Source organism: Arachis stenosperma, chromosome 6 (assembly GCF_014773155.1).
Source record: "Arachis stenosperma cultivar V10309 chromosome 6, arast.V10309.gnm1.PFL2, whole genome shotgun sequence".
NCBI classification, from domain to species: Eukaryota; Viridiplantae; Streptophyta; class Magnoliopsida; order Fabales; family Fabaceae; genus Arachis; species Arachis stenosperma.
Window position 1 is genome coordinate 98939688 of NC_080382.1, and position 25266 is coordinate 98964953.

Sequence of the window (25266 nt, forward strand, 5' to 3'; positions counted from 1 at the left end):
CCAACCCCATGCAACAAGTCGGAATATTGATGGTTCAAGAATTCTATGCCAATGCATGGATCACTAGGAACCATGACCAAGGTATGAACCCAATCCCAAAGAATTATCTCACAATGGTTAGGGGGAAATACTTGGATTTCAGTCCGGAAAATGTAAGGTTGGCATTCCACTTGCCTATGATGCAAGTTGATGAACGCCCCTACACAAGAAGAGTCAACTTTAATCAAAGGTTGGACCAAGTCCTAATGGACATATGTGTGGAAGGCGCCCAATGGAGAATAGACTCCAAAGGCAAGCCAGTCCAACTAAGAAGACTGGACCTCAAGCCTGTAGCTAGAGGATGGTTGGAGTTCATCCAAAGATCCATCATCCCTACAAGCAACCGATCTGAAGTTACTGTGGATCGGGCCATCATGATCCATAGCATCATGATTGGAGAGGAAGTAGAAGTTCACGAGGTCATCTCCAATGAACTCTACAAAATAGCCGACAAGTCCTCACCTATGGCACGGCTAGCCTTCCCTCACCTCATTTTCCATCTATGTTACTCAGCTGGAGTTATCATAGAGGGAGATGTCTCCATTGAAGAAGACAAGCCCATCACCAAGAAGAGGATGGAGCAAGCAAGAGAAGCTCCTCACGGCCCTCAAGAAGCACATGAGGAAGCTCATCATCAACAATTCCCTGAGATGCCTCAAGGAATGCACTTTCCTCCCAACAACTATTGGGAGCAACTCAACACCTCCTTAGAAGATCTGAGCCATAATGTGGAACAATTAAGGGTGGAACATCATGAGCACTCCATCATTCTCCAAGAAATAAGAGAAGATCAAAGAGTAATGAGGGAGGAGCAACAAAGGCAAGGAAGGGACATAGAAGAGTTGAAGAACATCACTGGTCCTTCAAGAAGAAGACGCCACTAGAGGTGGATTCATTCCTTGTTCTTTATTTCTTTCTGTTTTCGGTTTTTAATATTGTGTTTATCTATGTTTTGTGTCTTTATTTCATGATCATTAGTATGTAACCATGCCTTAAAGCTATAAATAAAATCCATTACTCCTTCACCTTTCTTAAAAGAAAAATGTGTTAATTCAAAAGAACAAGAAGTACATAAATTTCGAAAATAGCTCTTGAATTTAATTTAATTATATTGATGTGGTGACAATACTTTTTGTTTTCTGAATGAATGATTGAACAGTGCATATGTCTTTTGATATTGTTGTTTATGAGTGTTAAAATTGTTGGCTCTTGAAAGAATGATGAACAAAGAGAAATGTTATTGATGATCTGAAAAATCATGAAATTGATTCTTGAAGCAAGAAAAAGCAGTGAAAAAAAAATATCTAAAAAGAGTATATAGAAAAAGAAGGAGCAATAGAAAAAGCCAATAGCCCTTAAAACCAAAAGGCAAGGGTAAAAAGGATCCAAGGCTTTGAGCATCAATGGATAGGAGGGCCCAAGGAAATAAAATCCAGGCCTAAGCGGCTGAATCAAGCTGTCCCTAACCATGTGCTTGTGTCATGAAGGTCCAAGTGAAAAGCTTGAGACTAAGTGGTTAAAGTCGTGATCCAAGGCAAAAGAGTGTGCTTAAGAGCTCTGGACACCACTAACTGGAGACTTTAGCAAAGCTAAGTCACAATCTGAAAAGGTTCACCCAGTTATGTGTCTGTGGCATTTATGTATCCGGTGGTAATACTGGAAAACAAAGTGCTTAGGGCCACGGCCAAGACTCATAAGTAGCTGTGTTCAAGAATCAACATGCTTAACTAAGAAAGTCAATAACACTATCCCAAATTCTAAGTTCTCCAGAGACGCCAATCCCTCTAAACTACAAAGGAAAAAGTGAGATGCCAAAACTGTTCAGAAGCAAAAAGCTACAAGTCCCGCTCATTTAATTATAACTAATATTCATTGATATTTCTGAATTTATAGTATATTCTCTTCTTTTATCCTATTTGATTTTCAGTTGCTTGGGGACAAGCAACAATTTAAGTTTGGTGTTGTGATGAGCGGATAATTTATACGCTTTTTGGCATTGTTTTTAGGTAGTTTTTAGTATGATTGAGCTACTTTTAGGAATGTTTTCATTAGTTTTTATGTTAAATTCATATTTCTGGACTTTACTATGAGTTTGTGTGTTTTTCTGTGATTTCAGGTAAATTCTGACTGAAATTGAGGGACTTGAGCAAAACTCTGAAAAAGGCTGACAAAAGGACTGCTGATGCTGTTGGATTCTGACCTCCCTGCACTCGAAATGGATTTTCTGGAGCTACAGAACTCTAAATGGCGCGCTCTCAACGGTGTTGGAAAGTAGACATCCAGGGCTTTCCAGCAATATATAATAGTCCATAATTTATTCGAAGAATGACGACGTAACTTGGCGTTGAACGCCAAGTACATGCTGCTGTCTGGAGTTAAACGCCAGAAAAATGTCATGATCCGGAGTTGAACGCCCAAAACACGTCATAACTCGGAGTTCAACTCCAAGAGAAGCCTCAGATCGTGGATTGAACAAGCTCAGCCCAAACATAAACCAAGTGGGCCCCGGAAGTGGATTTATGCATCAATTACTTACTCATGTAAACCCTAGGAGCTAGTTTATTATAAATAGAACATTTTACTATCATAATCTCATCCTGGATTGTATTTTGAATCTAGTGATCACGTTTTAGGGGGCTGGCCATTCGGCCATGCCTGAACCTTTTGCTTATGTATTTTCAACGGTGGAGTTTCTGCACACCATAGATTAAGGGTGTGGAGCTCTGCTGTACCTCAAGTATTAATGAAGTTCTATTTTCTTTTATTCAAATCTCTCTTATTCTTATTCCAAGATATTCATTCGCACCCAAGAACATGATGAATGTGATGAGTCAATAACCCTCATTATCATTCTCACTTATGAACGCGCGTGATTGACAACCACTTCCGTTCTACATGCAACCGAGCTTGAATGTGTATCTCTTAGATTCCCCAACAGAATCTTTGTGGTATAAGCTAGATAGATGGCGGCATTTATGAGGATCCGAAAAGTCTCACCTTGTCTGTGGTATTCCGAGTAGGATCCTGGGAATCCGGAAAGTCTCACCTTGTCTGTGGTATTCCGAGTAGGATTCCGGTAATGAATGACTGTGACGTGCTTCAGACTTGCAAGTGCTGGGCGTTAGTGACAAACGCAAAAGAATCAAGGGATTCTATTCCAGTATGAGTAAGAACCAACCAGTGATTAGCCGTGCTGTGACAGAGTGCGTGAGCGTAGTTTTCACTGCGAGGATGGGATGTAGCCATCAACCATGGGTGATGCCTCCAGACGATTAGCCATGCGAGTGATAGCCGCAGAGGACCATTTTCCCGAGAGGATTGAAAGTAGCCACCGCTAATGGTGAACCCCTATACACAGCTTGCCATGGAAAGGAGTAAGAAGGATTGAGTAGAAGCAGTAGGAGGGCAGGCGTCCTTGAGTCATACAGCATCTTCATATACTTAACTGAAATTCCTACCAATGAATCTACATAAGTATTCTATCCTTTTTATTATTTATTTTCTTATTTCTATTTTCGAAACCCATAACTTTTTAATCTGTCTAACTGAGATTTACAAGGTGACCATAGCTTGCTTCATACCAACAATCTCTGTGGATTCGACCCTTACTCACGTAAGGTTTATTACTTGGACGACCCAGTACACTTGCTGGTTAGTTGAACGGAGTTGTGAATTCAGCTGTTGCCCCTTAGAAGCCTTCATCTCAAAATAATTAGAACATGGATCACAATTTCGTCCACCAGTAATCTTGAGTCATTAATATCCAATTTAGATTGGTGATCTAGAGTTGTTAGTTAATCTTGTTTCCATTGATGCTACTTATGGATTGGGGTTAACTAGGCATATTTGAATTTCTCCCGATGTTGACATAATGTAATAGTTTAACTCTTGGTAATTATTGTGTTATGATTAATGACTATGATAGAAGACCTTGATTCTCAATTCTTACCATAAATGCCTCTTTAGTAATTATTCTCTTTAGTTGTTTGATTTATTTTTTTGTCATTTAGATTCTTGTCTTCTTATTTGCAAACCACGCCATAAATCTTATAACCGATAACACGCATACCTCACTGCAATTCCTTTGAGAGACGACTCGAGATCTAATACTCTCGGTATTTTTATTAGTTTGCACTTGTGACAAACAAATTAAACTTTGATGGAGAATCTTTTGTTGGTCTAGACTATGCTTGCAACGAAGAGATTCTATTTATTGAGAAATTCTAGACCAGCATAAATCCTCCCATCAGTCTCCTATCGGAACACTTTTGAAATCCTAGCCAAAACCAACCTAATCGGCACGCTTGAAAAGCGTAACCATTTCTTCCACTATTGGCACGTTTTTAAAGCGTGGCTACAATGTATGCATATGACCACGCTTTTAAGCATGGCACAATCTATAAAAGTGTGATAAAAAATAAAGCGTGGCAATAGAGCAACCAGCACGCTTGTAGATGTGACCCTTTCAAAAGCGTGCCGGTAGTTCAAAAAGCATGCCCAAAAGCTATTGCTATACTTTTTCCAACTTTTGGCCACACTTTAAAAGTGTAGAGAAATTGATATTTTCTTGTAGTGTGCTCATATAATTTTCATCATTCCAAAGTATCTAAATCTTTAAAATAATCCTTTGACAAAAGTGGCTCATCCAAGTATGTATCAAGTTGATTGTTTCTATTGGAGACGTCAGCTTGATGGTTATGTTTCATCAATTTCAAGAAAAATAGAAATAAATTATCTTGTCATGATAGAACAATGATAATTAATAATATAAGAGAACTAAAATATGTTAAACATTACTTACACCAACAATCGCAAGTCTCTTCTTGCCTATACTTTCAAGAGTATGAACCATGGATGAAGATTGAATACTAGGTCCTTGTGCATCAATAGTTAAAAGAAAATTCTTGTCATATTTTTCAAAAATATTGTATAACCTTTTTTTTACATGTTCCATCTTCCCTTTTGTAATTTTAACATCAATCTCTTCATACATAATCTCTAAAGTAAAAATCTTAAGCCTAGGATCAAGAATAGCACCAAATGCAAGAATGACACTATACTTTTTCTAATACTTCTTAAATTTGTTCGTCATCTTTTCTTCCATGCTCCTTAGAAGTTCATCTTCACTTCTCAAACTCCCCATCAAAACGCATTGAATATGATAAACATGTAAAAAATACAAATTTGAGATAGGGTATAATGTGTCAGAAGTCAAATTAGTGGTTTCATAAAAAGGATATAAAAATTCACACATCTTTTTGGCTCTCCATCATGCATCAATTGAAAGACAATAATTATAAGCATGATCAGTTGCCTTTAAATACTCAAAGGCCTTCTGATACTTGAGAGCACTTTCGAGCATAATGTAAGTAGAATTCCATCAAGTAGTAACATCTAGATGCAACTCACTTGTAAATTTCAATTCCTGAATCACTGAAACACATTCTTTAAACCTTATTACACTACTTTCTCATCCCTTTACATATTTCACACTTTTTCTAATCTTATCCAATGTATCATGAGCAATCTTTAATCATTCTTAAATAATGAGATTCAAGATATGAGCAAAACAACGAATATGAAAGAACTTCCCATCACACAACAACAAATCATGAATATTTAAAATACTTTTCAAATAATCTTGGGATGTATCATTAGCAGATGTGTTATCTAGAGTAAGAGTCATAATCTTCTTTTCAATTTTTCCCTCATTTAAAAGCTCAAAAATCTTGTAAGACAATTTAAATTCCATGTGAGGAGGAGGCATATAACAAAAACTCAAAACTTTACTTTGCAATTTCTAATTTAAATAAACAAAGTGAGAAATTAAACATAAATAAGCCTCGATAATGATGGATGTCCATAAATCAGAAGTCAAACAAGCTCTATTTGGAATGGATACTAAAGTACTTTTAAGCTTTTCTTTTTTTCTTGAGTAAATTTTTAGCACATCCTCCTTAAGAGTATTCCTATTTATGAGGCCTAGAGTTGGACTGGTGTATTTCACCCAATTCTTAATTTTTTTATTATCGAAAATAGAAAATAGAATATCATAATCAATCACAAAGGCAGCAAACATCTCATGCGATACATGGTTATCTATCTTGAGAGCCCCCATTTTATTTTTCATTTCTATCAAAGTTTGATCAATATCCTCAAAGTCTATTTTTACGCACCTGTCTAAATGACGCATAAGTGATGATGTCCCATATTGTTTACCACCAGCCTTAAACTTCTATTTGTATCCTTCAAATTGATCATGTTCTATACCATCATCACTAGGTCAAAGTTTTGTGAAATATCTCCACACATCAGATGTTGTTGCCTTCGTCTTTTTCTTTTTAAAGTCTTCTATAGCTTCAGAGCTTTCTTCATTTTCAGTATTTTGTATTAGATTCTAACAATCAACTTCCATGAAGATAGAGTTATCAATTACAAATTACACAACTCAACCTAAATAACATAACAAAATCAGTAACAATAATCAAACATTCAAACAGAATTAGTAATTTTTGTAAGAAAATCTTTAAACGAAATCAATAACAATAATCAAACATTCTAATAGTATCAGTAATCAATCATAAACATAATCACTAATCAAATAGAATCATCAAAGCATCAAAAGTCCCTTACAAAAATAGACAAATAAAAGAAAAATAAAAAACAAATAACTAGTTACCAGAGGAAGAGCTTGCTGCCGCTGAGAGAGCCAGAGACGAGCTGTGGGTGAGGAGACATAAGAGCGTTGCTGGGAGTTCGAGGGATATTAAGACGATGAGAGGCAAAGTAGAGGAGGGAGGAGCATGCTGCTAAGAGTCTGAGCGAGGCACAGACAATAAGTGGCAGAGCAGAGGAAAGAGGAGACACGAGCGCACCACCAAGAGTCCAAGGGAGATAGGGATGAGGAGAGGCAGAAAAGAGGGATGAAGAGCGCGACATCGCGATTGTGTGAGGGAATCACTGCTGCTGCTGTCGGTGCTCTAAATTTTCGAGAGATCTTGAGAGATGAGAGTGAAGAGAGAGGTAGGGAGCTTAGGATCGGGGTCTCAGGGAGGAGGATCTCAAGGACTCAGTGTATCAGGGAGGCAGGATCTCAAGGATTCAGGGTCAGGTCAAAGGAGGCTGTGTCAGTGTGTTCAGGGTTTATGTAAAACCGTAATTTACTATTTATACCATTTATAAAATTACTAAAATAACCTTAAAAATGACAGTCCGCTCCGTAGTTTTTGTGGTTTTTTAAAGTTTGGTGGGTTCAAAATCTTGCCCTAACCCGTTTTTTGTGCTGTTTGACCCGAAAAATTTGACCTATTTTGCCACCGCTATGAACTAATATATTTTGGATTAAGAGTGTAAATATACAAAAAGTTGGCATTTTCTCTCCATACACTCATTGATAATTTACACTTTACAAATGATCTTCCACTGACAACATGACCAGAAATAGATAATTTGGTGGGAAAAACATGCAAGATAGATCACAAGACTTCACATCTTTGCAGAGGAAAGTTTGCAAGGTTGTGTGCTAAGGTTAACTTGACTAAACCTCTTATGGAAAGATACACGGTTAATGGTAAAGTTTATCATGTGGAATATGTAGGCATCCACCAAATATGTTTCACATGTGGGAAGGCAAATCACGAGTAAAAATATTGTGTTATATGGAGATATAGAAACATAACATCAAATGAGAAACAAAATGAGGATGGCTCTAGGGAGAAAGAAAAAGAAAGAGAGGCAAGTGTGGCTAGAATACAAACCAAAAAAGGCATTGACTTATACCAAAAGGAGAATAACAAAAGGAAAGCCATCATGGAGATGGACAATAACAACTTCATCCCATGGATGGTAGTCCAATGGAAAAAAGAACCAGAAAAAAACTAGGAGAGATAAAGCATGCCCAATAGCTTCATAGGGAAAGAAAATAAAGATAACAGAGCAAGAAAATCAAGATACAATGTGCTAAAAATTGAAGATACCAACTGTGAAGAGGTTAGAAAGGAGGACAACAACAATGATAACGAGACAAATTTCAGGTAAGAAACATGGACAATATCAACAGAACCCACATCAGAGAAAAACCAAAACTAAAAACTCAAAATGAAAGGACACACATAACAAGCATACAAAAGGATACAAAAGCAAAAACAACAGAACATAGATAACAAAGAAAAAGAAAGCAACCCTATCACAGAACATACAAACAACAAAGACACAAAAAGAAAAGCAAAGGAGCTTAGTGACAACAAAAAACAAGATGATCATTCACAAGGAAAACTGGATAAGGATGGAAGATTCTATAACCACTCTTAACTCAAAGGATGGACGGGATAGAGTAGACACCACCCACCAAAACCAAACTATAGAGGGTGAACCATCAGACCTGGGGAAGGCAAAGGCAACAGAAGAGAATTCATGGATACAAACATGGAAGATCTAGTCAAGGATGTAGATTTAGAGACCCATAATCTTAGTGCTATTGGTAAAACAGAAGATGCTACTAATATGCAACTACAATAATTTATTCTTATGTTTTTTAATGATAATTTTATCATGAAATGGCGAGATGCAGCTAGTAAGTTTTTTAGGTGCACATTTAAAGAAATATATAGACATTATAAACGTAAAATGGTTATTGTCTTGGAAACTAAGGTTAGTAGTGATAATGCTAGAAAGACTATTAGAAATTTGGGTTTCAGCAACTACATCATTAAAGATGCATAGGGCTTTATTTGTCGTATATAGATTTTTGGGAATGGAAATAATCTCTCTATTTCTATCATGGACTTTAATAGCCAACACATTCATACTAAAATAGAGAGAAGTATAAAAGATAAACGATACCTTAAAGCTATGTATTCAAGCCCTGATGAGCGGATATTTTATACGCCTTTTGGCATCATTTTCATATAGTTTTTAGTATGTTTTGTTTAGTTTTATTAAGATTTTATAGGTTTTAGTGTTAAATTCACATTTTTGGATTCTACTATAAGTTTTTGTGTTTTTATACAATTTTAGATATTTTCTGGCTGAAATTGAGGAGTTGGAGCAGAAGTCTGATTCAAAGACAGAGAAAGCACCGCATATACTGTCTCCATCTAACCTAGCTGCACTCGGAAGAGCTTTTCTGGAGCTACAGAAGTCCAAATCAAGCGTTCTTAATGACTATGGAAAGCCGACTTCTAGAGCATTCCAGCAATGTATAATAGTTTATACTTTGCGTCGGATTAGAAGGCACAAAACTGGCATCCAACGCCAGTTTCCTACCCCCTTCTAGGCGTCCAACGCCCAAAGAGTAGAGCCCAGTGTCCAAACACCTAGAGAAGACCCCTTAGCCAGCGTTCAACACCATAGGATCCTTATAGCATGTGGGCCCCAGAAGTGGATTTTAGCACTAAAAAGACTGTTTTACCCTTACTAGTCATTTGTTTAGTATTTAAGGGATTATATTTATGTTATTCGGACTTTCTTTGACCCTTTTACCATGCTTTAAATGTTTTACATTATATTTTACATCATTATGAGTTTCTAAACCTCCTAGGTTGAGGAGAGGAGCCCTGCTGAGTCCTATGAATTAATAAAAGTATTACTGTTTCTTCTTCGATCCGTGTTTGATTAATTCTAAGATGTATATTCGTACTTCAACATGGTGGATAGGATGATCAGTGATAATCAGCTCTGTTCATCACATTAAGATGAACGTGCCTGACAAACACCCCCATCTACTTGGGTGCGTGTGAATACTTCAGTGGAAAGCACGCACCACCAGCTTGAATCATACATCTATTAAACGGCTAATCCACGACTTCATTGGAGAATTCTCGAGGCACCAGTTCAGCCAATTTCGGGGAGATTCAGGTCTCTGTGGTAAATGCTAGAACCCTATGATATAGCATTCTCTGATCCGAAAGATCTGACCTTGTTTGTGGCGTTTTGAGTAGGATTGATAAACCATTATTTTATGATTCATATTGTGTTTAATTGAGTGGTTTTTATCAAATTCTTGCCCACTTATTCATATGATTTGCATGAATTTAAAATTCCTTCCCAAAACTATTCCAAGATTGAAAACTTGCTTCCTAGAGATCTTTTTATTGTGTATTTTAATTCTCCTTTATACCATTCGATGCCGTGATCCGTGTGATAAGTGTTTTAGGCTTCATAAGGCAGGAATGACTTAGAGAATAGAGAGGAAGCTTGCAAAAAGGGAAGGAGCATAAGAAATAAAGGAGACAACAAGCGGACAGCGATGCGCACGCATGACTGACGCATGCGCGTGAATTGGACAAAATCACAGCGACGCGTACGCGTGCTTGACGCGTACGCATGGATTGGAGTTCGCACAAATGACGTGAGAGCGTGCCTGACGCGCACGCGTGGAGAGAAAAATCATTGAATAACGCGTACGCAGGACCGACGTGTACGCGTGACATGCGCGATCTGCAGAAATTACAGAATACGCTGGAGACAGTTTCGGGCCGCGTTTTGACCCATATTTCAGCCCAAAAACACAAATTAAAGTCGGGAAACAAGCAGAGACTCAAGATATCAGATTATAATTTACTTTTCATAATTTAGATGTAGTTTTTAGAGTCTCTCTTAGGATTAGGATTAGGATTTCTATTAGGATTAGGATTTTATCTTCTTCAATCACAGGTTCAATGTTCCTTTTTATTTATTTTCTCAAATTAACTTATGAATTTTTCCCATGTTGGATGTGATTTCTTTTATTAATAATTGAGGTATTTCAGACATATAATTTTTATTTAGTTTCTTATATTCTTGGCTCTAGTTGATTAATTGGTGACTCTTGAGTTATCAAACTCATCATGATTGATAATTGTTATCTTTGCTGATTGATTTAGATTCCTATAACTCTAGTCTTTCCTTAGGAGTTGACTAGGACTTTAGGTGTTAAATTGATTTGTCCACTTGACTGACCTTCATAGTTAGAAGTTGACTTAGTGGGAGCAAAAATATAATTCTCATCATCATTGATAAGGATAACTAGGATAGGACTTTCAGTTTTCATATCTTGCCAAGAGTTTTATTAGCTATTGATTTATTAATTCCCTGCAATTTATTTCTCTTGTTTGAACCTTTTTCAAAACCCCAAAAATACTGTTTTCCATAACCAATAATAAATCACACTTCCCTGCAATTCCTTGAGAAGACGACCCGAGGTTTAAATACTTCAGTTATCAATTTCAAAGGGGTTTGTTACTTGTGACAACCAAACGTTTGTACGAAAGAATTTTCTATTGGTTTAGAAGCTATACTCACAACGCGATTATATTTTTGTATTTCTTTACCGATAGAAAGTCCGATCGTCAAAATGGCGCTGTTGCCGGGGAATTGCAAACGTGTGCCTTATTATTGGTTATTGTAAATATTTTTAAAATTTTTTTTTCATCTTATCTTATCTTAGTTTTAAATTTCAAAAGTCAAATTTTTTTTCAAAAATCATATCTTTTTCAAAATATTTTCTTTTTGTTAGTTATTGTTTCTATTTTCTCCTACTACTATGAACTCTCATCCCTTTGGCTATGAGTCTGGTTATAACTATGTTGCAGGAAGAGGAGACTATAGTGAGAACATGCATCAAGGTTGGAACAATCAAAGATGAGAGGAGCCACAAGGATTTGATCAACCTCCATGGCAACAACCACCTCCAATGGACTATCAATAACCGTTCTGTGATGCATATCAAGACAATGGCTATGGTGAGCACTCTTTTGATTATCAACAACCACCACCATATGCCTATGAACCCCCTCCTCAACATGACTTTAGACCACCATACTCACAAGCCCCTTTCCACCATTCACCTCCATATGATCCTAACCTATATCCACCATACCAACCACCCTATGAACTGTATGAACCATATATAGAACCACCCCAATTCCACCCCAATTACTCCCAAGAACCACCACCTCAATATACACCATCTCCATATCCATCAATCCAAGAGTACTATGATCCTACTTATGATAGTCGAGCGCAACAAGAATCAAGGGATCGTCTCAAGGAAACAATGGAAAAATTTCATGCAACCCTTCACCAACTGGATCAAGCAATAAATCGATTACCTTCCTGACATTCGGACATTCAAGGAACCCCCATGGCTTCATGTGGAGAATCTACTGAAGAACGTGGCATGAAGGAGAAGTTGGAAACTCCGGTGGATAGTGAGCAGCACGATTCAGTATTGGAACAATTGGAATAAGCTACGCCTGCCATTGAAGAGGAAGAAGGGGTTGAAGACTTAGGAGATACTGACCCTCCATGGGAAAGTCAAGTTATAGAGCCTCTTTCGAAGACGTTTGAAACTGATGTTGAGGAGGGTGTATAACCTCCAAGGCATCTTATGATTGAAGACTTTGAAAGGGATGATCAAGAGATGAATTCGATCATTGATGAATTTTTATCTACATTTGAATCCTCTCCCATTGGACTTGACATGGAGATAAAAGAAGAGGAAGCACAACCTCCCATGCCCTTGGTGAACAATGAAGAAGAGATTGAATTGGAAGAAATCTACCAAGAGAAAGAGGTTGATATTGAAGAAGATTGCAAAGAGGTGGAAGTTGTCAAAGAAGAGCACAACGGAGTAGAGCTTACAAGATCATTAGAAACACCTCTCCCAAAGCCATTACCGTCCAATCTAACATTCAAGTGGGCAAAATTCCTACCCTTATCCTTTACTTTCCCACTTGAATATGGGCTACTAGAGACTGATGGTCAACTTAGAGCTCTTTGTGGCATTAAGAGTAAGAGGAAGATGGTTAGTGTTAAGAACTGTCCTGCAAGGTTCATTATGGTTGGAAGCTTTAAGTTTAAACGCAAAGGTTAGTGTAGAGCTCAATTGAATAGGTCTAGGATGTTGTTTGGCCGCTTCAGTGAGAATTCAAACTGCTTGCCACCCGGATGGAACAATATTGCTCAACAAGAAGACGGGTGCAAAAGCAAGATTTGGGACCCCGGAATTCATTCTGACAATCAACACTCTTGGGGCCTTGTCACTTGCTTTAACTTACTTGAAGGCTTTCTATGCCTAGTTTGGGATCCCGGAGGCTACTGGAATTCCAAACATTGGTGGAGATTTTTGGATGAATTCAAGCACAAGCCACCATAACAAGGAGCTCGCCAAATGTCCAACTTAAGGACTTTAACTTAAAGTGCTAGGTAGGAGACAACCCACCATGGTATGATCGTTCATTTTTCAGTTTTGTTTGTTTTTTAATTTTGATTGAACCTGGAATTTCGCATAACATTCATTGCATTGCATTCTGCATACTGCATTAAAAAAAGGGGGGGTCGACGCGCAAGCGTCTATGACGCGCACGCGTCGTATGTGACTACGCAACTAAACAGTGAGTTGCGCGAGAGACGCTCGGGAGGGGTGTGTGGCGCACAAGCCACCCCACGTGTACGCGTGCCTCACGCGTGCGCTTCTCCTGCGATATTTGCCACCCACGCGTAAGCGTCAACGACACATACGCGTGGATACCCAAATCGGCGTAAAGAGCACCTGGACAGAGGGTTGTGCTGCCCTTGCGAGGGTCTTATGCGAAAGGCACAAATTCATTCACGCGTACGCATCCCTAACGCATGTGCGTCATGTTCCCTTTATGGCCCCCACACGTACGCGTGGGCGACGCTTACGCATCGCATGGCTCGTTCAGTTTTTACGCGTTTGCAACTTTCTTCTCTCCTTTCTACTTCTTTCTTTCTTCTTTCTTACTTTCTTCTTCTTCATTCCTTTAACCTCTCACCCCTCTTCACTTCCATCCTATTTCATTTAATTTATTTGCATACTTTTATTCATTGCATTATTTTCATTGGTGTTAAAAATCTATTTGGGTCATTATTTCCTATATTTTGCTTGTGGATTATTAAGGAATTGTTTGACAATTATACATTATTTTTATAGGTTTGCTTGCATGTTCAATTTAATACTTTTCACAACTTATTTCCCATGCATGCTATGTGTTTGTGAAAATACCCATATGGCATTATGACTTCTTCATTTTTCTATCCTTCTACTCTGATGCCTGTTTTTCACCAAACCCTTCTAATATTTTATTAATTAAATATAATTGTCAATACAAACATTATTGTTGGTTTCTTACGACTGATAATATATTTTGGCTTTTAATGCTTGATCTATGCTACTCATGCCTTTGCCAGCATGCCAATAAACATCTTGCATTTAATTGTCTCAATTTATCATGCTATATTCCTATTGATGTCCTAATTTCATGGAGTCGCGACCAATGTGTTAACGACATTCTTCTTTACTTTGGCATGATTATCACTCATACTGCCCTCTTCCTTGCTCTATCCCTTTGACTTCATGTCCCTTTCTCTTTTCCCTTTTCAGGATGGCCACCAGGAAGGGTAAAGAAAAGCCTCTATAACGAGCACCAGCTGAGGAACCACAACCCCCGCCCACCTGCACATCTTTGCATGCACCGAGGACGGTGCAATCTTTAAGTTTGGGGAGGTTGATACCAATCTTCATGGGTTAATTAGTCCCTTCTCAACACCAATTTTTAATTTTCTATGTTAGTTCATTACTGCATTTGCATGTGTATTTGCATGTTTGATAGAATACTTTACCACCACTTGGTTAAAGTAAGAATTTCTTTTTCAATAAACTTTTTAGAGCATTTCACTAATTTGAATTAAAATTTTTGAAAAACTTGTTTGAAGAAATTTATTTTGGAACATGGTTTAGAGCTCGAACACACAAAACCAGTGAGATTTTGAGCCTATTTGAATTGGTTGCATTTTATCAACCAATATTTTATTTTTGGTGTGTGTTTTTCTCTCTAAAATTGTGATCTTTGTCTTGCTTGATTCTATATTTCCATTGTTTAATGTATGCATACACTTATATGATTGAGGCCTTATTTCATTGAGCTTACATACTCATATGGCCTTAACCCTTCATTACCCCTTGCAAACCAATTTGAGCCTATTTTACCCCATTTATTCTTTACTTTAGCACATCATTAACTCTAAGCGAAAAACAATAATGTCCTTAATTTGAATCCTTGGTTAGCTTGGACTAAGTGAGAGTGTTTATGATTTAAGTGTGAGAAAAGTGGGTTTGGAAACGTTTGGTTTGAGAATTGAGTATGTTAGTCTTTCTGTGAAAATGTGAAAAATGTTGAGAACATGTTTATGCATTCAATACCTTAATCGTATGCATTGAGAAAAACAAAAGAAAAGAAAAATAAAAAAGAAAAATAATAAAAAAAGAGAGAGAAAAAGAAAAGAAAAAAGAGCAGAAAAATAAAAAGGGGACAAAATGCCCCAAAGTATATGGTGAAATCGATGCATATGAGTTGTACTTAAATTTGGGATGCATGAATATATGGTAAACATAGTTAATGGGTAGTTAGATCTTGTATTGTGATTATATGGATTGTCTTAAGTTATGTGCGAAAAGTTTATGTTAATTAAGGATTCAGATTTTAGTCTACTTGGCCAAATACAATCCTACCATGACCCTAACCCCATTATAACCCTTAAAAGACCTCTTGATATGTGTATCTGTGCATTAATTCTTTGCTGATTGGTAGAAGAAAAGCAAGCTTTAGAAAGCAAGGTTAGTAGAGAATTGAGAGATCGAACCTTAAACACTTCTAGTGAGGGTTCGATGCTCGATTCCTTGTTCCCTGCCTTCATGAGCTATTTTCTTCTTGCAAGTTATTTGTACTTTATTTTTGTGATTTGAATTAGTGAAATCCAATTCATATTTGTTCTTGAAAGATTTATTTACTTTTTCACCAAGTAGGTAGAATCATTTTAGCATGTAGTTGCATTCACATTCATAGGCTGCATTGCATGAGTCTTGCTTTTCCCTACTCAGTTATTTTATCTTATCTCCTTAAGCTAAGCATGAGGACATGCTAATGTTTAAGTGTGGGGAGGTTGATAAACTATTATTTTATGATTCATATTGTGTTTAATTGAGTGGTTTTTATCAAATTCTTGCCCACTTATTCATATGATTTGCATGAGTTTACAATTCCTTCCCAAAACTGTTCCAGGATTGAAAACTTGCTTCTTAGAGATCTTTTATTGTGTATTTTAATTCTCCTTTATACCATTCGATGCCGTGATCTGTGTGTTAAGTGTTTCAGGCTTCATAGGGCAGGAATGGCTTAGAGAATAGAGAGGAAGCTTGCAAAAAGGGAAGGAGCACAAGAAATAAATGAGACAACTAGCGGACAGCGACGTGCACGCATGACTGATGCGCGCGCGCGAATTGGACAAAATCACAGCGACGCGTACGTGTGTTTGATGCGTACGCGTGGATTGGAGTTCGCGCAAATGACGCGAGAGCGTGCCTGACGTGCACGGGTGGAGAGAAAAATCACTGAATGACGCGTACGCGTGACCGACACGTACGCGTGACATGCGCGATCTATAGAAATTACAGAATATGCTGGTGACAGTTTCGGGCCACGTTTTGACCCAGATTTTGGCCCAGAAACACAGATTAAAGTCGGGGAACATGCAGAGACTTAGGATATCAGATCATAATTCACTTTTCATAATTTAGATGTAGTTTTTAGAGAGAAAGGTTCTCTCCTCTCTCTTAGGATTAGGATTAGAATTTCTATTAGGATTAGGATTTCATCTTCTTCAATCACAGGTTCAATGCTCCTTTTTATTTATTTTCTCAAATTAACTTATGAATTTTTCCCATGTTGGATGTGATTTTTTTTATTAATAATTGAGGTATTTCAGACATATAATTTTTATTTAGTTTCTTATATTCTTGGCTCTAGTTGATTAATTGGTGATTCTTGAGTTATCAAACTCATCATGATTGATAATTGTTATCTTTTCTTATTGATTTAGATTCCTATAACTCTAGTCTTTCCTTAGGAGTTGACTAGGACTTTAGGTGTTAAATTGATTTGTCCACTTGACTGACTTTCATAGTTAGAGGTTGACTTAGTGGGAGCAAAAATATAATTCTCATCATCATTGATAAGGATAACTAGGATAGGACTTCCAGTTTTCATATCTTGCCAAGAGTTTTATTAGCTATTAATTTATTAATTCCCTGCAATTTATTTCTCTTGTTCGAACCTTTTTCAAAACCCCAAAAATACTGTTTTCCATAACCAATAATAAATCACACTTCCCTGTAATTCCTTGAGAAGACGACCCAAGGTTTAAATACTTCGGTTATCAATTTCAAAGGGGATTGTTACTTGTGACAACTAAACGTTTGTACGAAAGGATCACTCACAAGCAAAGAAGACAGTAATACCAGAGTTAATTCAGAAAGACAAGGAAACTCCAATCCTTTACTCTACTCGTATTATTGACACTCTTTAATTCATAAAGTATTAGCACGCTATTATAAAAATCCTAAACTCCATAATCCAACAACCTTCTGATCCGCCTAACTAAGATCTGCAAGATAACCATAGCTTGCTTCAAGCCACAATCCTCGTGGGAATGACCCTGACTCGCTCAGGTATTACTTGGGTGACCTAGTGCACTTGCTGGTACAACAGTACGAAGGTATGGGGATTCGTGCACCATATTTTTGGCACCATTGCCGGGGATTGTTGAGTTTGAACAAACTGACGGATTGTCTTACTCCCTAGATCAGGTCATTTTTATTTTATTTGAGTCTTTTAATTTTTGTTTTCTTCTTCCTTATTTTTGTCGAAAATTTTAAAACCTTTTTCAAGAAATATTTGTCTTTTCTATGTTCAATCTTTGTTCCTGATTTGAGTCATACATGTTCCTGTTTTTCAATTCCAAAAATTTTAAAACTTTTTCTGAAAACCTTTTTCAAAAATTTTATTTTCAAGCATCCTTAGCTTTCTGTTTGAGTCTCTTTGTTTGTGTTCTTGTTGAGTCTTTTATTTTTATTTTCTTCTTCTCTATTTTTTTTAAAAAATAAAAAAGCTTTTCAAAAATATTTTTCTCTTCTTTTTTTAATCTTTGTTCTTAGTTTGAGTCTTTGTTTATGTTCTTGGTAAATTTTCGTTTCTTTGAGTCTTTGTTTTTGTTCTTATTAAAATTTGTTATTTTTTGGGTCTTTCTTTCAACAACAAAAAATTTAAAAATAATTTCTTTGGTTAAATCTTGTGTCAAATCTTTAAGTTTGGTGTCTTCTTGTATTTTTATTTTAAGATTTTCGAAAATTTGATGTTTGATGTTCAAAAGTTTTAAGTTTGGTATTTTTTGTGTGTTCTTGTGTTCTTTAATTTTTTGAGTCTTGTTCTTGGTGTTCTTGTCAATCTTCAAAGTGTTCTTGTTTTTCCTTGTGTTTTGATCTTAAAATTTTTAAGTTTGGTGTCCCTTGGTGTTTTTCTTTGAATTTTTGGATAATAGGGTGTTTTAGATCTAAAAATTTTAAGTTTGGTGTTATTTTGTTATTTTTCTCTCTCGTCATTAATTCAAAAAAATATCTTTTCTTATTTTTAATTATTTTTTCGAAAATTTTACACAAAAATTTAGATTTTAATTTTAAAATTTTTATCTTATCTTATCTTAATTTTAAAATTCAAAAATTTAAATCTTTTCAAAATCATATCTTTTTCAAAATCTTATCATATCTTTTTATCCTTCTTTAAAATTCAAAAAAAATTAATTTCAAAATTGTAAAATCTTATCTTATTTCAAATTTTAAAATTCAATTTTCAAAATTTAAATATCAAATTTCAAATTTTAAAATTAAACCTTTTCAAAATTCAAATCTTTTTCAAATCTTTATTTTATCTTGTTTCGAAATTCAAAATTTCAAATTCAAATTTCAATTTCAATTTTCAAAATTAAAAATTTAATGTTCAAATTTCAAAATTTTAAATTTTAAATCTTTTCAATTTAAAACTTATCTTCTCCTAACTTTCCTATCTTATCTTTTATTATCTAACTTATCTTATCTTTTCTATCTTATCTATTTTCTAATTTTAAATTTCAATTTCAAATATTTTCTTATCTTATCTTTTATCTTATTTAAAAAATTTAAATCTTTTCTTAATTAATTACTTGTCTTCTCTCTCCTCTTTTTCAAAACTTCCTAACTAACTTCTTCTCTCTAATTTTCAGAAATTCTCTTCTTCTTCTCTCTCTTCTATTTTTGAAATTTAATGATTAAATTTTAAATTCTTTTTAAATAATTGATTTTAATTTTGAATTAAATAAATAAATAAAATAAAAACAAAAAATTAATTCTTATTCCTCTCTTATACTTCTATTTCCTCTTATATTCCTACTTCTTCCTCTTCTTCTACCTTTCTTCACTATGAACCCAAGTGAGAATGAAGAGTTCAGAAGAACTTTGGAATCTTATACAAATCCCACTGTTGACTTCTAAGGAAGAAGTATTAGCATACTTCACATCAGAACAAGTAGCTTTGAGCTAAACCCTCAACTCATTACTATAGTGCAGTAAAACTGCTAGTTTTTTGGTCTTCCACAGGAAGAGCCTACAGAATTCTTAGCAGATTTCTTAAAAATTGTTGACACTATACATCATGAGGGAGTGGACCAAGATGTCTACAGATTATTACTCTTTTCTTTTGCTATAAAGGATCAAGTAAAGAGGTGGTTAGATAACCAGTCCAGATCTAGTTTGAAAACTTGGAAACAGTTAGTAGACAAGTTTTTAAATCAATATTTTCCTCCAAGAAAGATGACCTAGCTGAGACTAGACATCCAAGGCTTCAAACAAGGAGATAATGAATTTCTTTATGATGCTTGGGGAAGGTATACGAGGATGCTAAAGAAATGTCCCACTGAAATATTTTCAGAATGAGTACAATTAGACATCTTCTATTATGGACTTTCAGACATGGCTAAAATGTCTTTGGACCACTCTGCTGTGGTTTCATACACATGAGAAAGACCATTGAAAAAGTTCAAGGGCTTATTGAGACAGTTGCCACTAATCAACATCTGTACTCAGCTGTTGAGACATCTATAAAAGGAGAAGTTAAGGCAGTATCTACTTAACCTAACCCTCTAGAGCAAGATAGCCCATTGACTCAACAACTACACGCCCTTTCCCAGTAAATACAGGAATTACAAGAGGCTTTACGAGAAACTCAGGCCTCTAACAGAAATGTAGAAGCCCAGTTGAGTCAAACAAGGCAGCAATTATCTAAGCAGATAACAGATGAATGCCAGGCTATTTAATTGAGGAGTGGGAAAATTCTGAATACCCAACCTCAGAATAACAGAAGGTCAGGAGAAGAACAACTGACAGAGGATAACCAGGTCTCTACACAAGATGACTCTAAGCATTTAAACGCCCAGGAAAGTGTCACTTATGGCGTTGAACGCCAGAAAAGGGCAGAGACTGGGCGTTCAATCGCCCAAAAAGGTAGCACTCTAGGCGTTGAACGCCCACAATAGAGTGATGTCCCTGGTGTCAAACCCCAGAAAGGGTGCAGCGGCATGGGCGTTGAACGCCCAAGAAAGGAGGTCAATCACAGACTGATAACGACCCTCCTAAATAAGCTAGTAATTCCCCTTCCAGCACATACGCCACTCAGCCTTCATCAACCAAGATTGATGAGTATAAGGCTAAGATGCCATTTTTTCATAGACTATGTCAGGAAGAAAAACATAAAGAGTTTGCCCGCTTTGCGGATTATCTCAGAACATTAGAGATCAAGATCCTTGACGGAGGCAGAAATTGACCGATCAAGAATTTAATAGAATAAATACGTTGCAAGTACAGTTCTTAACCAGTGAAAATCCGCTTATCAATTTAAAAGGGGTTGTCACAAAATTAGAATAAAAAAATACTTGGAGTATGAATCCCAGGTCGTCTCCCAACGAGTTGACAAAAGAGTGCAGCTTATTGGTAAGAGGTTTTCCAAGAAAATTTGAGTTTGAGAAACAGGAAAATAAATAACAGAATTTATGTAATTTAAATAAAGATCTTGACTGGGAGAAGATAAATTGGAAGTTCTATCCTTGTTGGATTTTTCTCAAGATCAATTGATAATTGGTCGTTGTTTCCACTTAGTTATCCTTTACTGAATAAAGGAAAGTCAAGTAGGTTGGGAGTCAACTTCTATTCACAAGTTCTAATCCATTCCCTTGGGAAAGATTAGCGTTAGTGACTAGAGAGTTAACCAACCATAAACCCAATTGCAATTTGACTTTTGAGTATTCCAACTCAAGGTTCTCCTTTTAATCAACTTCCAATCAAGTTGGGAAACTACTCCATTATTATGAATGTAAACTTCACAAAATTAAAAGGGAAAATAAAGAAAGACATGATAAACAATAATAAAAAAGATCAATTAAAAATAAAAATAGTTCTTGTATTAATAAACTCTAAAAATAATCCAATTGTAACTCTGGACAAATTAAGGATATGAAAGAGTAAGTGAAAAGTAAGAAAACAAACTAGAATGACGAAGTCTTGGCGGAGGTAACAACTCTTCTCAATATCCAAATCCAAAAAGCAAATAAAATTCTAAGAACTATGAATGTGTGAAGAGAAAACCTAGAGGAAGAGTAAAATCCGATCTACAAACTAAAACTATCCTAATGAGAATCTCTCTCGAGTCTCTGCATGTTCCCTGGCTCTAGTATGTGTTTCTGAGCCAAAACTGGGTCAAAACACGGCCCAAAATCGCCCCCAGCAGTTTCTATAAAATTTGCAGATCGCGCATGTCACGTGTACACGTCGTCCACGCGATCGCGTCATCCAGCATTTTTCCTCGCCACGCGTACGCGTCGGGCACGCGTTCACGTCATTCGTGCAGATTTCAATCCACGTGTTAACATTAGGCACGCGAACGTGTCACTGCGATTTTCTCCATTTCGCGCAGTCGCGTGAGCTATGCGTCTGCGTCAGTGTTCGCTGGTCATCTCCTTGATTTCTTGTGTTCCTTCTATTTTTGCAAGCTTCCTCTCCATTCTCTAAGCCATTCCTACCCTATGAAACCTGAAAATACTTAACACACGGATCACGACATCGAATGGTATAAAAGAGAATTAAAATACACAATAAAAATATCTCTAGGAATCAAGTTTTCAACTATAGAACTACTTTCGGAAGGAATTGTAATATCATGCTAATCATATGAATAAGTGGGTAAAGACTTGATAAAATCACTCAATTAAACACAATATAAATCATAAAATAATGGTTTATCAATCCCTTGGGATTAGGTAGGGGTTGAGAAGGAATTCCACTCGAGCTCGAAGGTTGATTGGTGGAGTTAGGTGATGAATCTAACCGGGAGACAAGAGCTTGTAAAGTGGCAGTTAGACCATTCAAAGTAGAACTCAGCTGCGTGTGCATGTCTTGTTGTCCTTGTGCGAGAGAATGGAGCATCTCGTCATTTGATGAGGAATTTAAATTAGTGATCTTAGGTACTTGTTGTTGGTTGTGCTGGGGTCCTTGAGACTGTCTTAGGTGAGGGGCTCTGTAAGGTTGGTTCTGATTCTGCTGTCTGTTGTTGTTATTGTTATTTCACCTCTGGTTTTCATTGTTATCTCTGCCTCCTCTGTTATAGTTGTCCCTCCAACCATGGTTAGAATTATCTCTCCAACCTTGGTTGGAATTGTCCTGCCATCCATGGTTGTAGTTGCCACCTTGATTGTATCCTTGATTTGGGCGGTCATAGAAGTTGTGAGTGGCTGCCACAGTGTTGTCTTCCTGTTGGAGCTGCGGATATTCGTCAGTATAATGACTATAATCAGTGCAGATCCTGCATACTCTTTGTGGAACTAACTGTTGGCTTTGCTGTGGCGGGGGAGGCTGAGCTTGTTGCACTTGTTGTTGATTCAACTGCATCTGTTTCAGTAGGTTGGTCATTTCACATATACTCTAGGTTAGAGCAGTAGTCTCTTTGCTAGAGGAAACCTCAGCAACAGCTTTTGAGTGGCTGTGCCTATTACTGTGATTCCTAGTGGATTCAGCTAAGTCGCTGATCAATTGCCATGCTTCATCTTCAGTCTTGTACTTTTTCATAGAACCATTACTAGCACCTTCCAATGTGGTCTTATCCTGAGGCTTCATGCCTTGTGTGAAATAGCTGATCAACACCATCTTGCCAATCATATGATGGGGGCATGCGTCCAGGAGATTGTTAAAGTGCTCCCAATATTCGTAGAGAGTCTCGAATTCGCCTTGAATACTCATAGAAATTTCTTTCCTTAATCTATCAGTAACTTCAGCTGGAAAGTATTTCTCCAAAAATTCTCTTCTAAACGTATCCCAGTTAGTAACAGTCACTTTAGGTTGAGTGTAGTACCATTCCCTCGCCTTTCCCTTAAGAGAAAATGGGAAGTCGGTTAACAGAATAGAAGTTTCATCCGCACCATGACGCCTAACAGTAGAACAGGCTGTCTGGAAATCCCTAAGGTGCTTAATAGGCTCTTGAGCAGGTAAGCCATGAAACTTGGGCAACAAGTTGATTAGTGCAGTTTTCAGTTCAAAATCTGCGGACAGAGTTGGGTGATGCACTTGATACGGCTGCAGTGTAAAATCTGGGGCTCTAGCTTCCTGGAGAGTAATCCTCCTTGGTGCTGCCATGTTACCTGCACGTGAATCAACTGAATCAGTAGTAAATGAGCTTGTTTCTTCCTCAAATGGCGGTTCATATTTGCCCTCAGATGAGACTGGTGAATCTATAACAATCACTTCACCACCCTCAGAGGCTAACCGACGTCGGGCTTGCCTAATACGTGAAAGAGTTCTTTCAATTTTAGGATCAAAAGCGGCTAAGCTCGAATCAGGCAGTGAACGCGTCATTCAACGAAAGAAACATACCGCTCATGGCAATAAAACAAAATAAAATAAAATGCAAATAAATAAATTCCAACCAATGAATTAGCACACTATTGCAACTCCCCGAAAAACGGCGCCGAAAATTGACGGAGGCGAAAATTGACCGATTAAGAATTTAATAGAATAAATACGTTGCAAGTACAGTTCTTAACTAGTGAAAATCCGCTTATCAATTTAAAAGGGGTTGTCATAAAATTAAAATAAAAAATACTGGGAGTATGAATCCCAAGTCGTCTCCTAACGAGTTGACAAAAGAGTGCAGCTTATTGGTCAAAGGTTTTCCAAGAAAATTTGAGTTTGAGAAACAGGAAAATAAATAAGAGAATTTATGTAATTTAAATAAAGATCTTGACTGGAAGAAGATTAATTGGAAGTTCTATCCTTGTTGGATTTTTCTCAAGATCAATTGATAATTGGTAGTTGTTTCCACTTAGTTATCCTTTACTGAATAAAGGAAAGTCAAGTAGGTTGTGAGTCAACTTCTATTCACAAGTTCTAATCCTTTCCTTTGGGAAGGATTAGCGTTAGTGACTAGAGAGTCAACCAACCATAAACCCAATTACAATTTGACTCTTGAGTATTCCAACTCAAGGTTCTCCTTTTAATCAACTCCCAATCAAGTTCGGGAACTACTCCATTATTATGAATGTAAACTTCACAAAATTAAAAGGGAAAATAAAGAAAGACATGATAAACAATAATAAAAAAGATCAATTAAAAATAAAAATAGTTCTTGTATTAATAAACTCTAAAAATAATCCAATTGTAACTCTGGACAAATTACGGATATGAAAGAGTAAGTGAAAAGTAAGAAAACAAACTAGAATGACGAAGTCCTACGCGTCGTCCACTCGATCGCGTCATCCATCATTTTTCCTCGCCACGCGTACGCGTCAGGCACTCGTTCGCATCATTCGTGCAGATTTCAATCTACGCGTTCGCGTCAGGCACGCGAACGCGTCACTGCAATTTTCTCCATTTCGTGCGGTCGCGTGAGCTATGCGTCCGCGTCAGTGTTCGCTGGTCATCTCCTTGATTTCCTGTATTCCTTCCATTTTTGCAAGCTTCCTCTCCATTCTCTAAGCCATTCCTGCGCTATGAAACCTGAAAACATTTAACACACAGATCACGGCATCGAATGGTATAAAAGAGAATTAAAATACACAGTAAAAATATCTCTAGGAAGCAAGTTTTCAACTATAGAACAACTTTGGGAAGGAATTTTAATATCATGCTAATCATATGAATAAGTGGGTAAAGACTTAATAAAACCACTCAATTAAATACAATATAAATCATAAAATAATGGTTTATCAATTCCTTTTGCAGAGGCTCTTGAACAGATACCTTCTTATGCTAAGTTCATGAAGGACATTTTGAGTCATAAGAAGTATTGGAGGGAAGTAGAGATAGTAGCTCTTACTAAG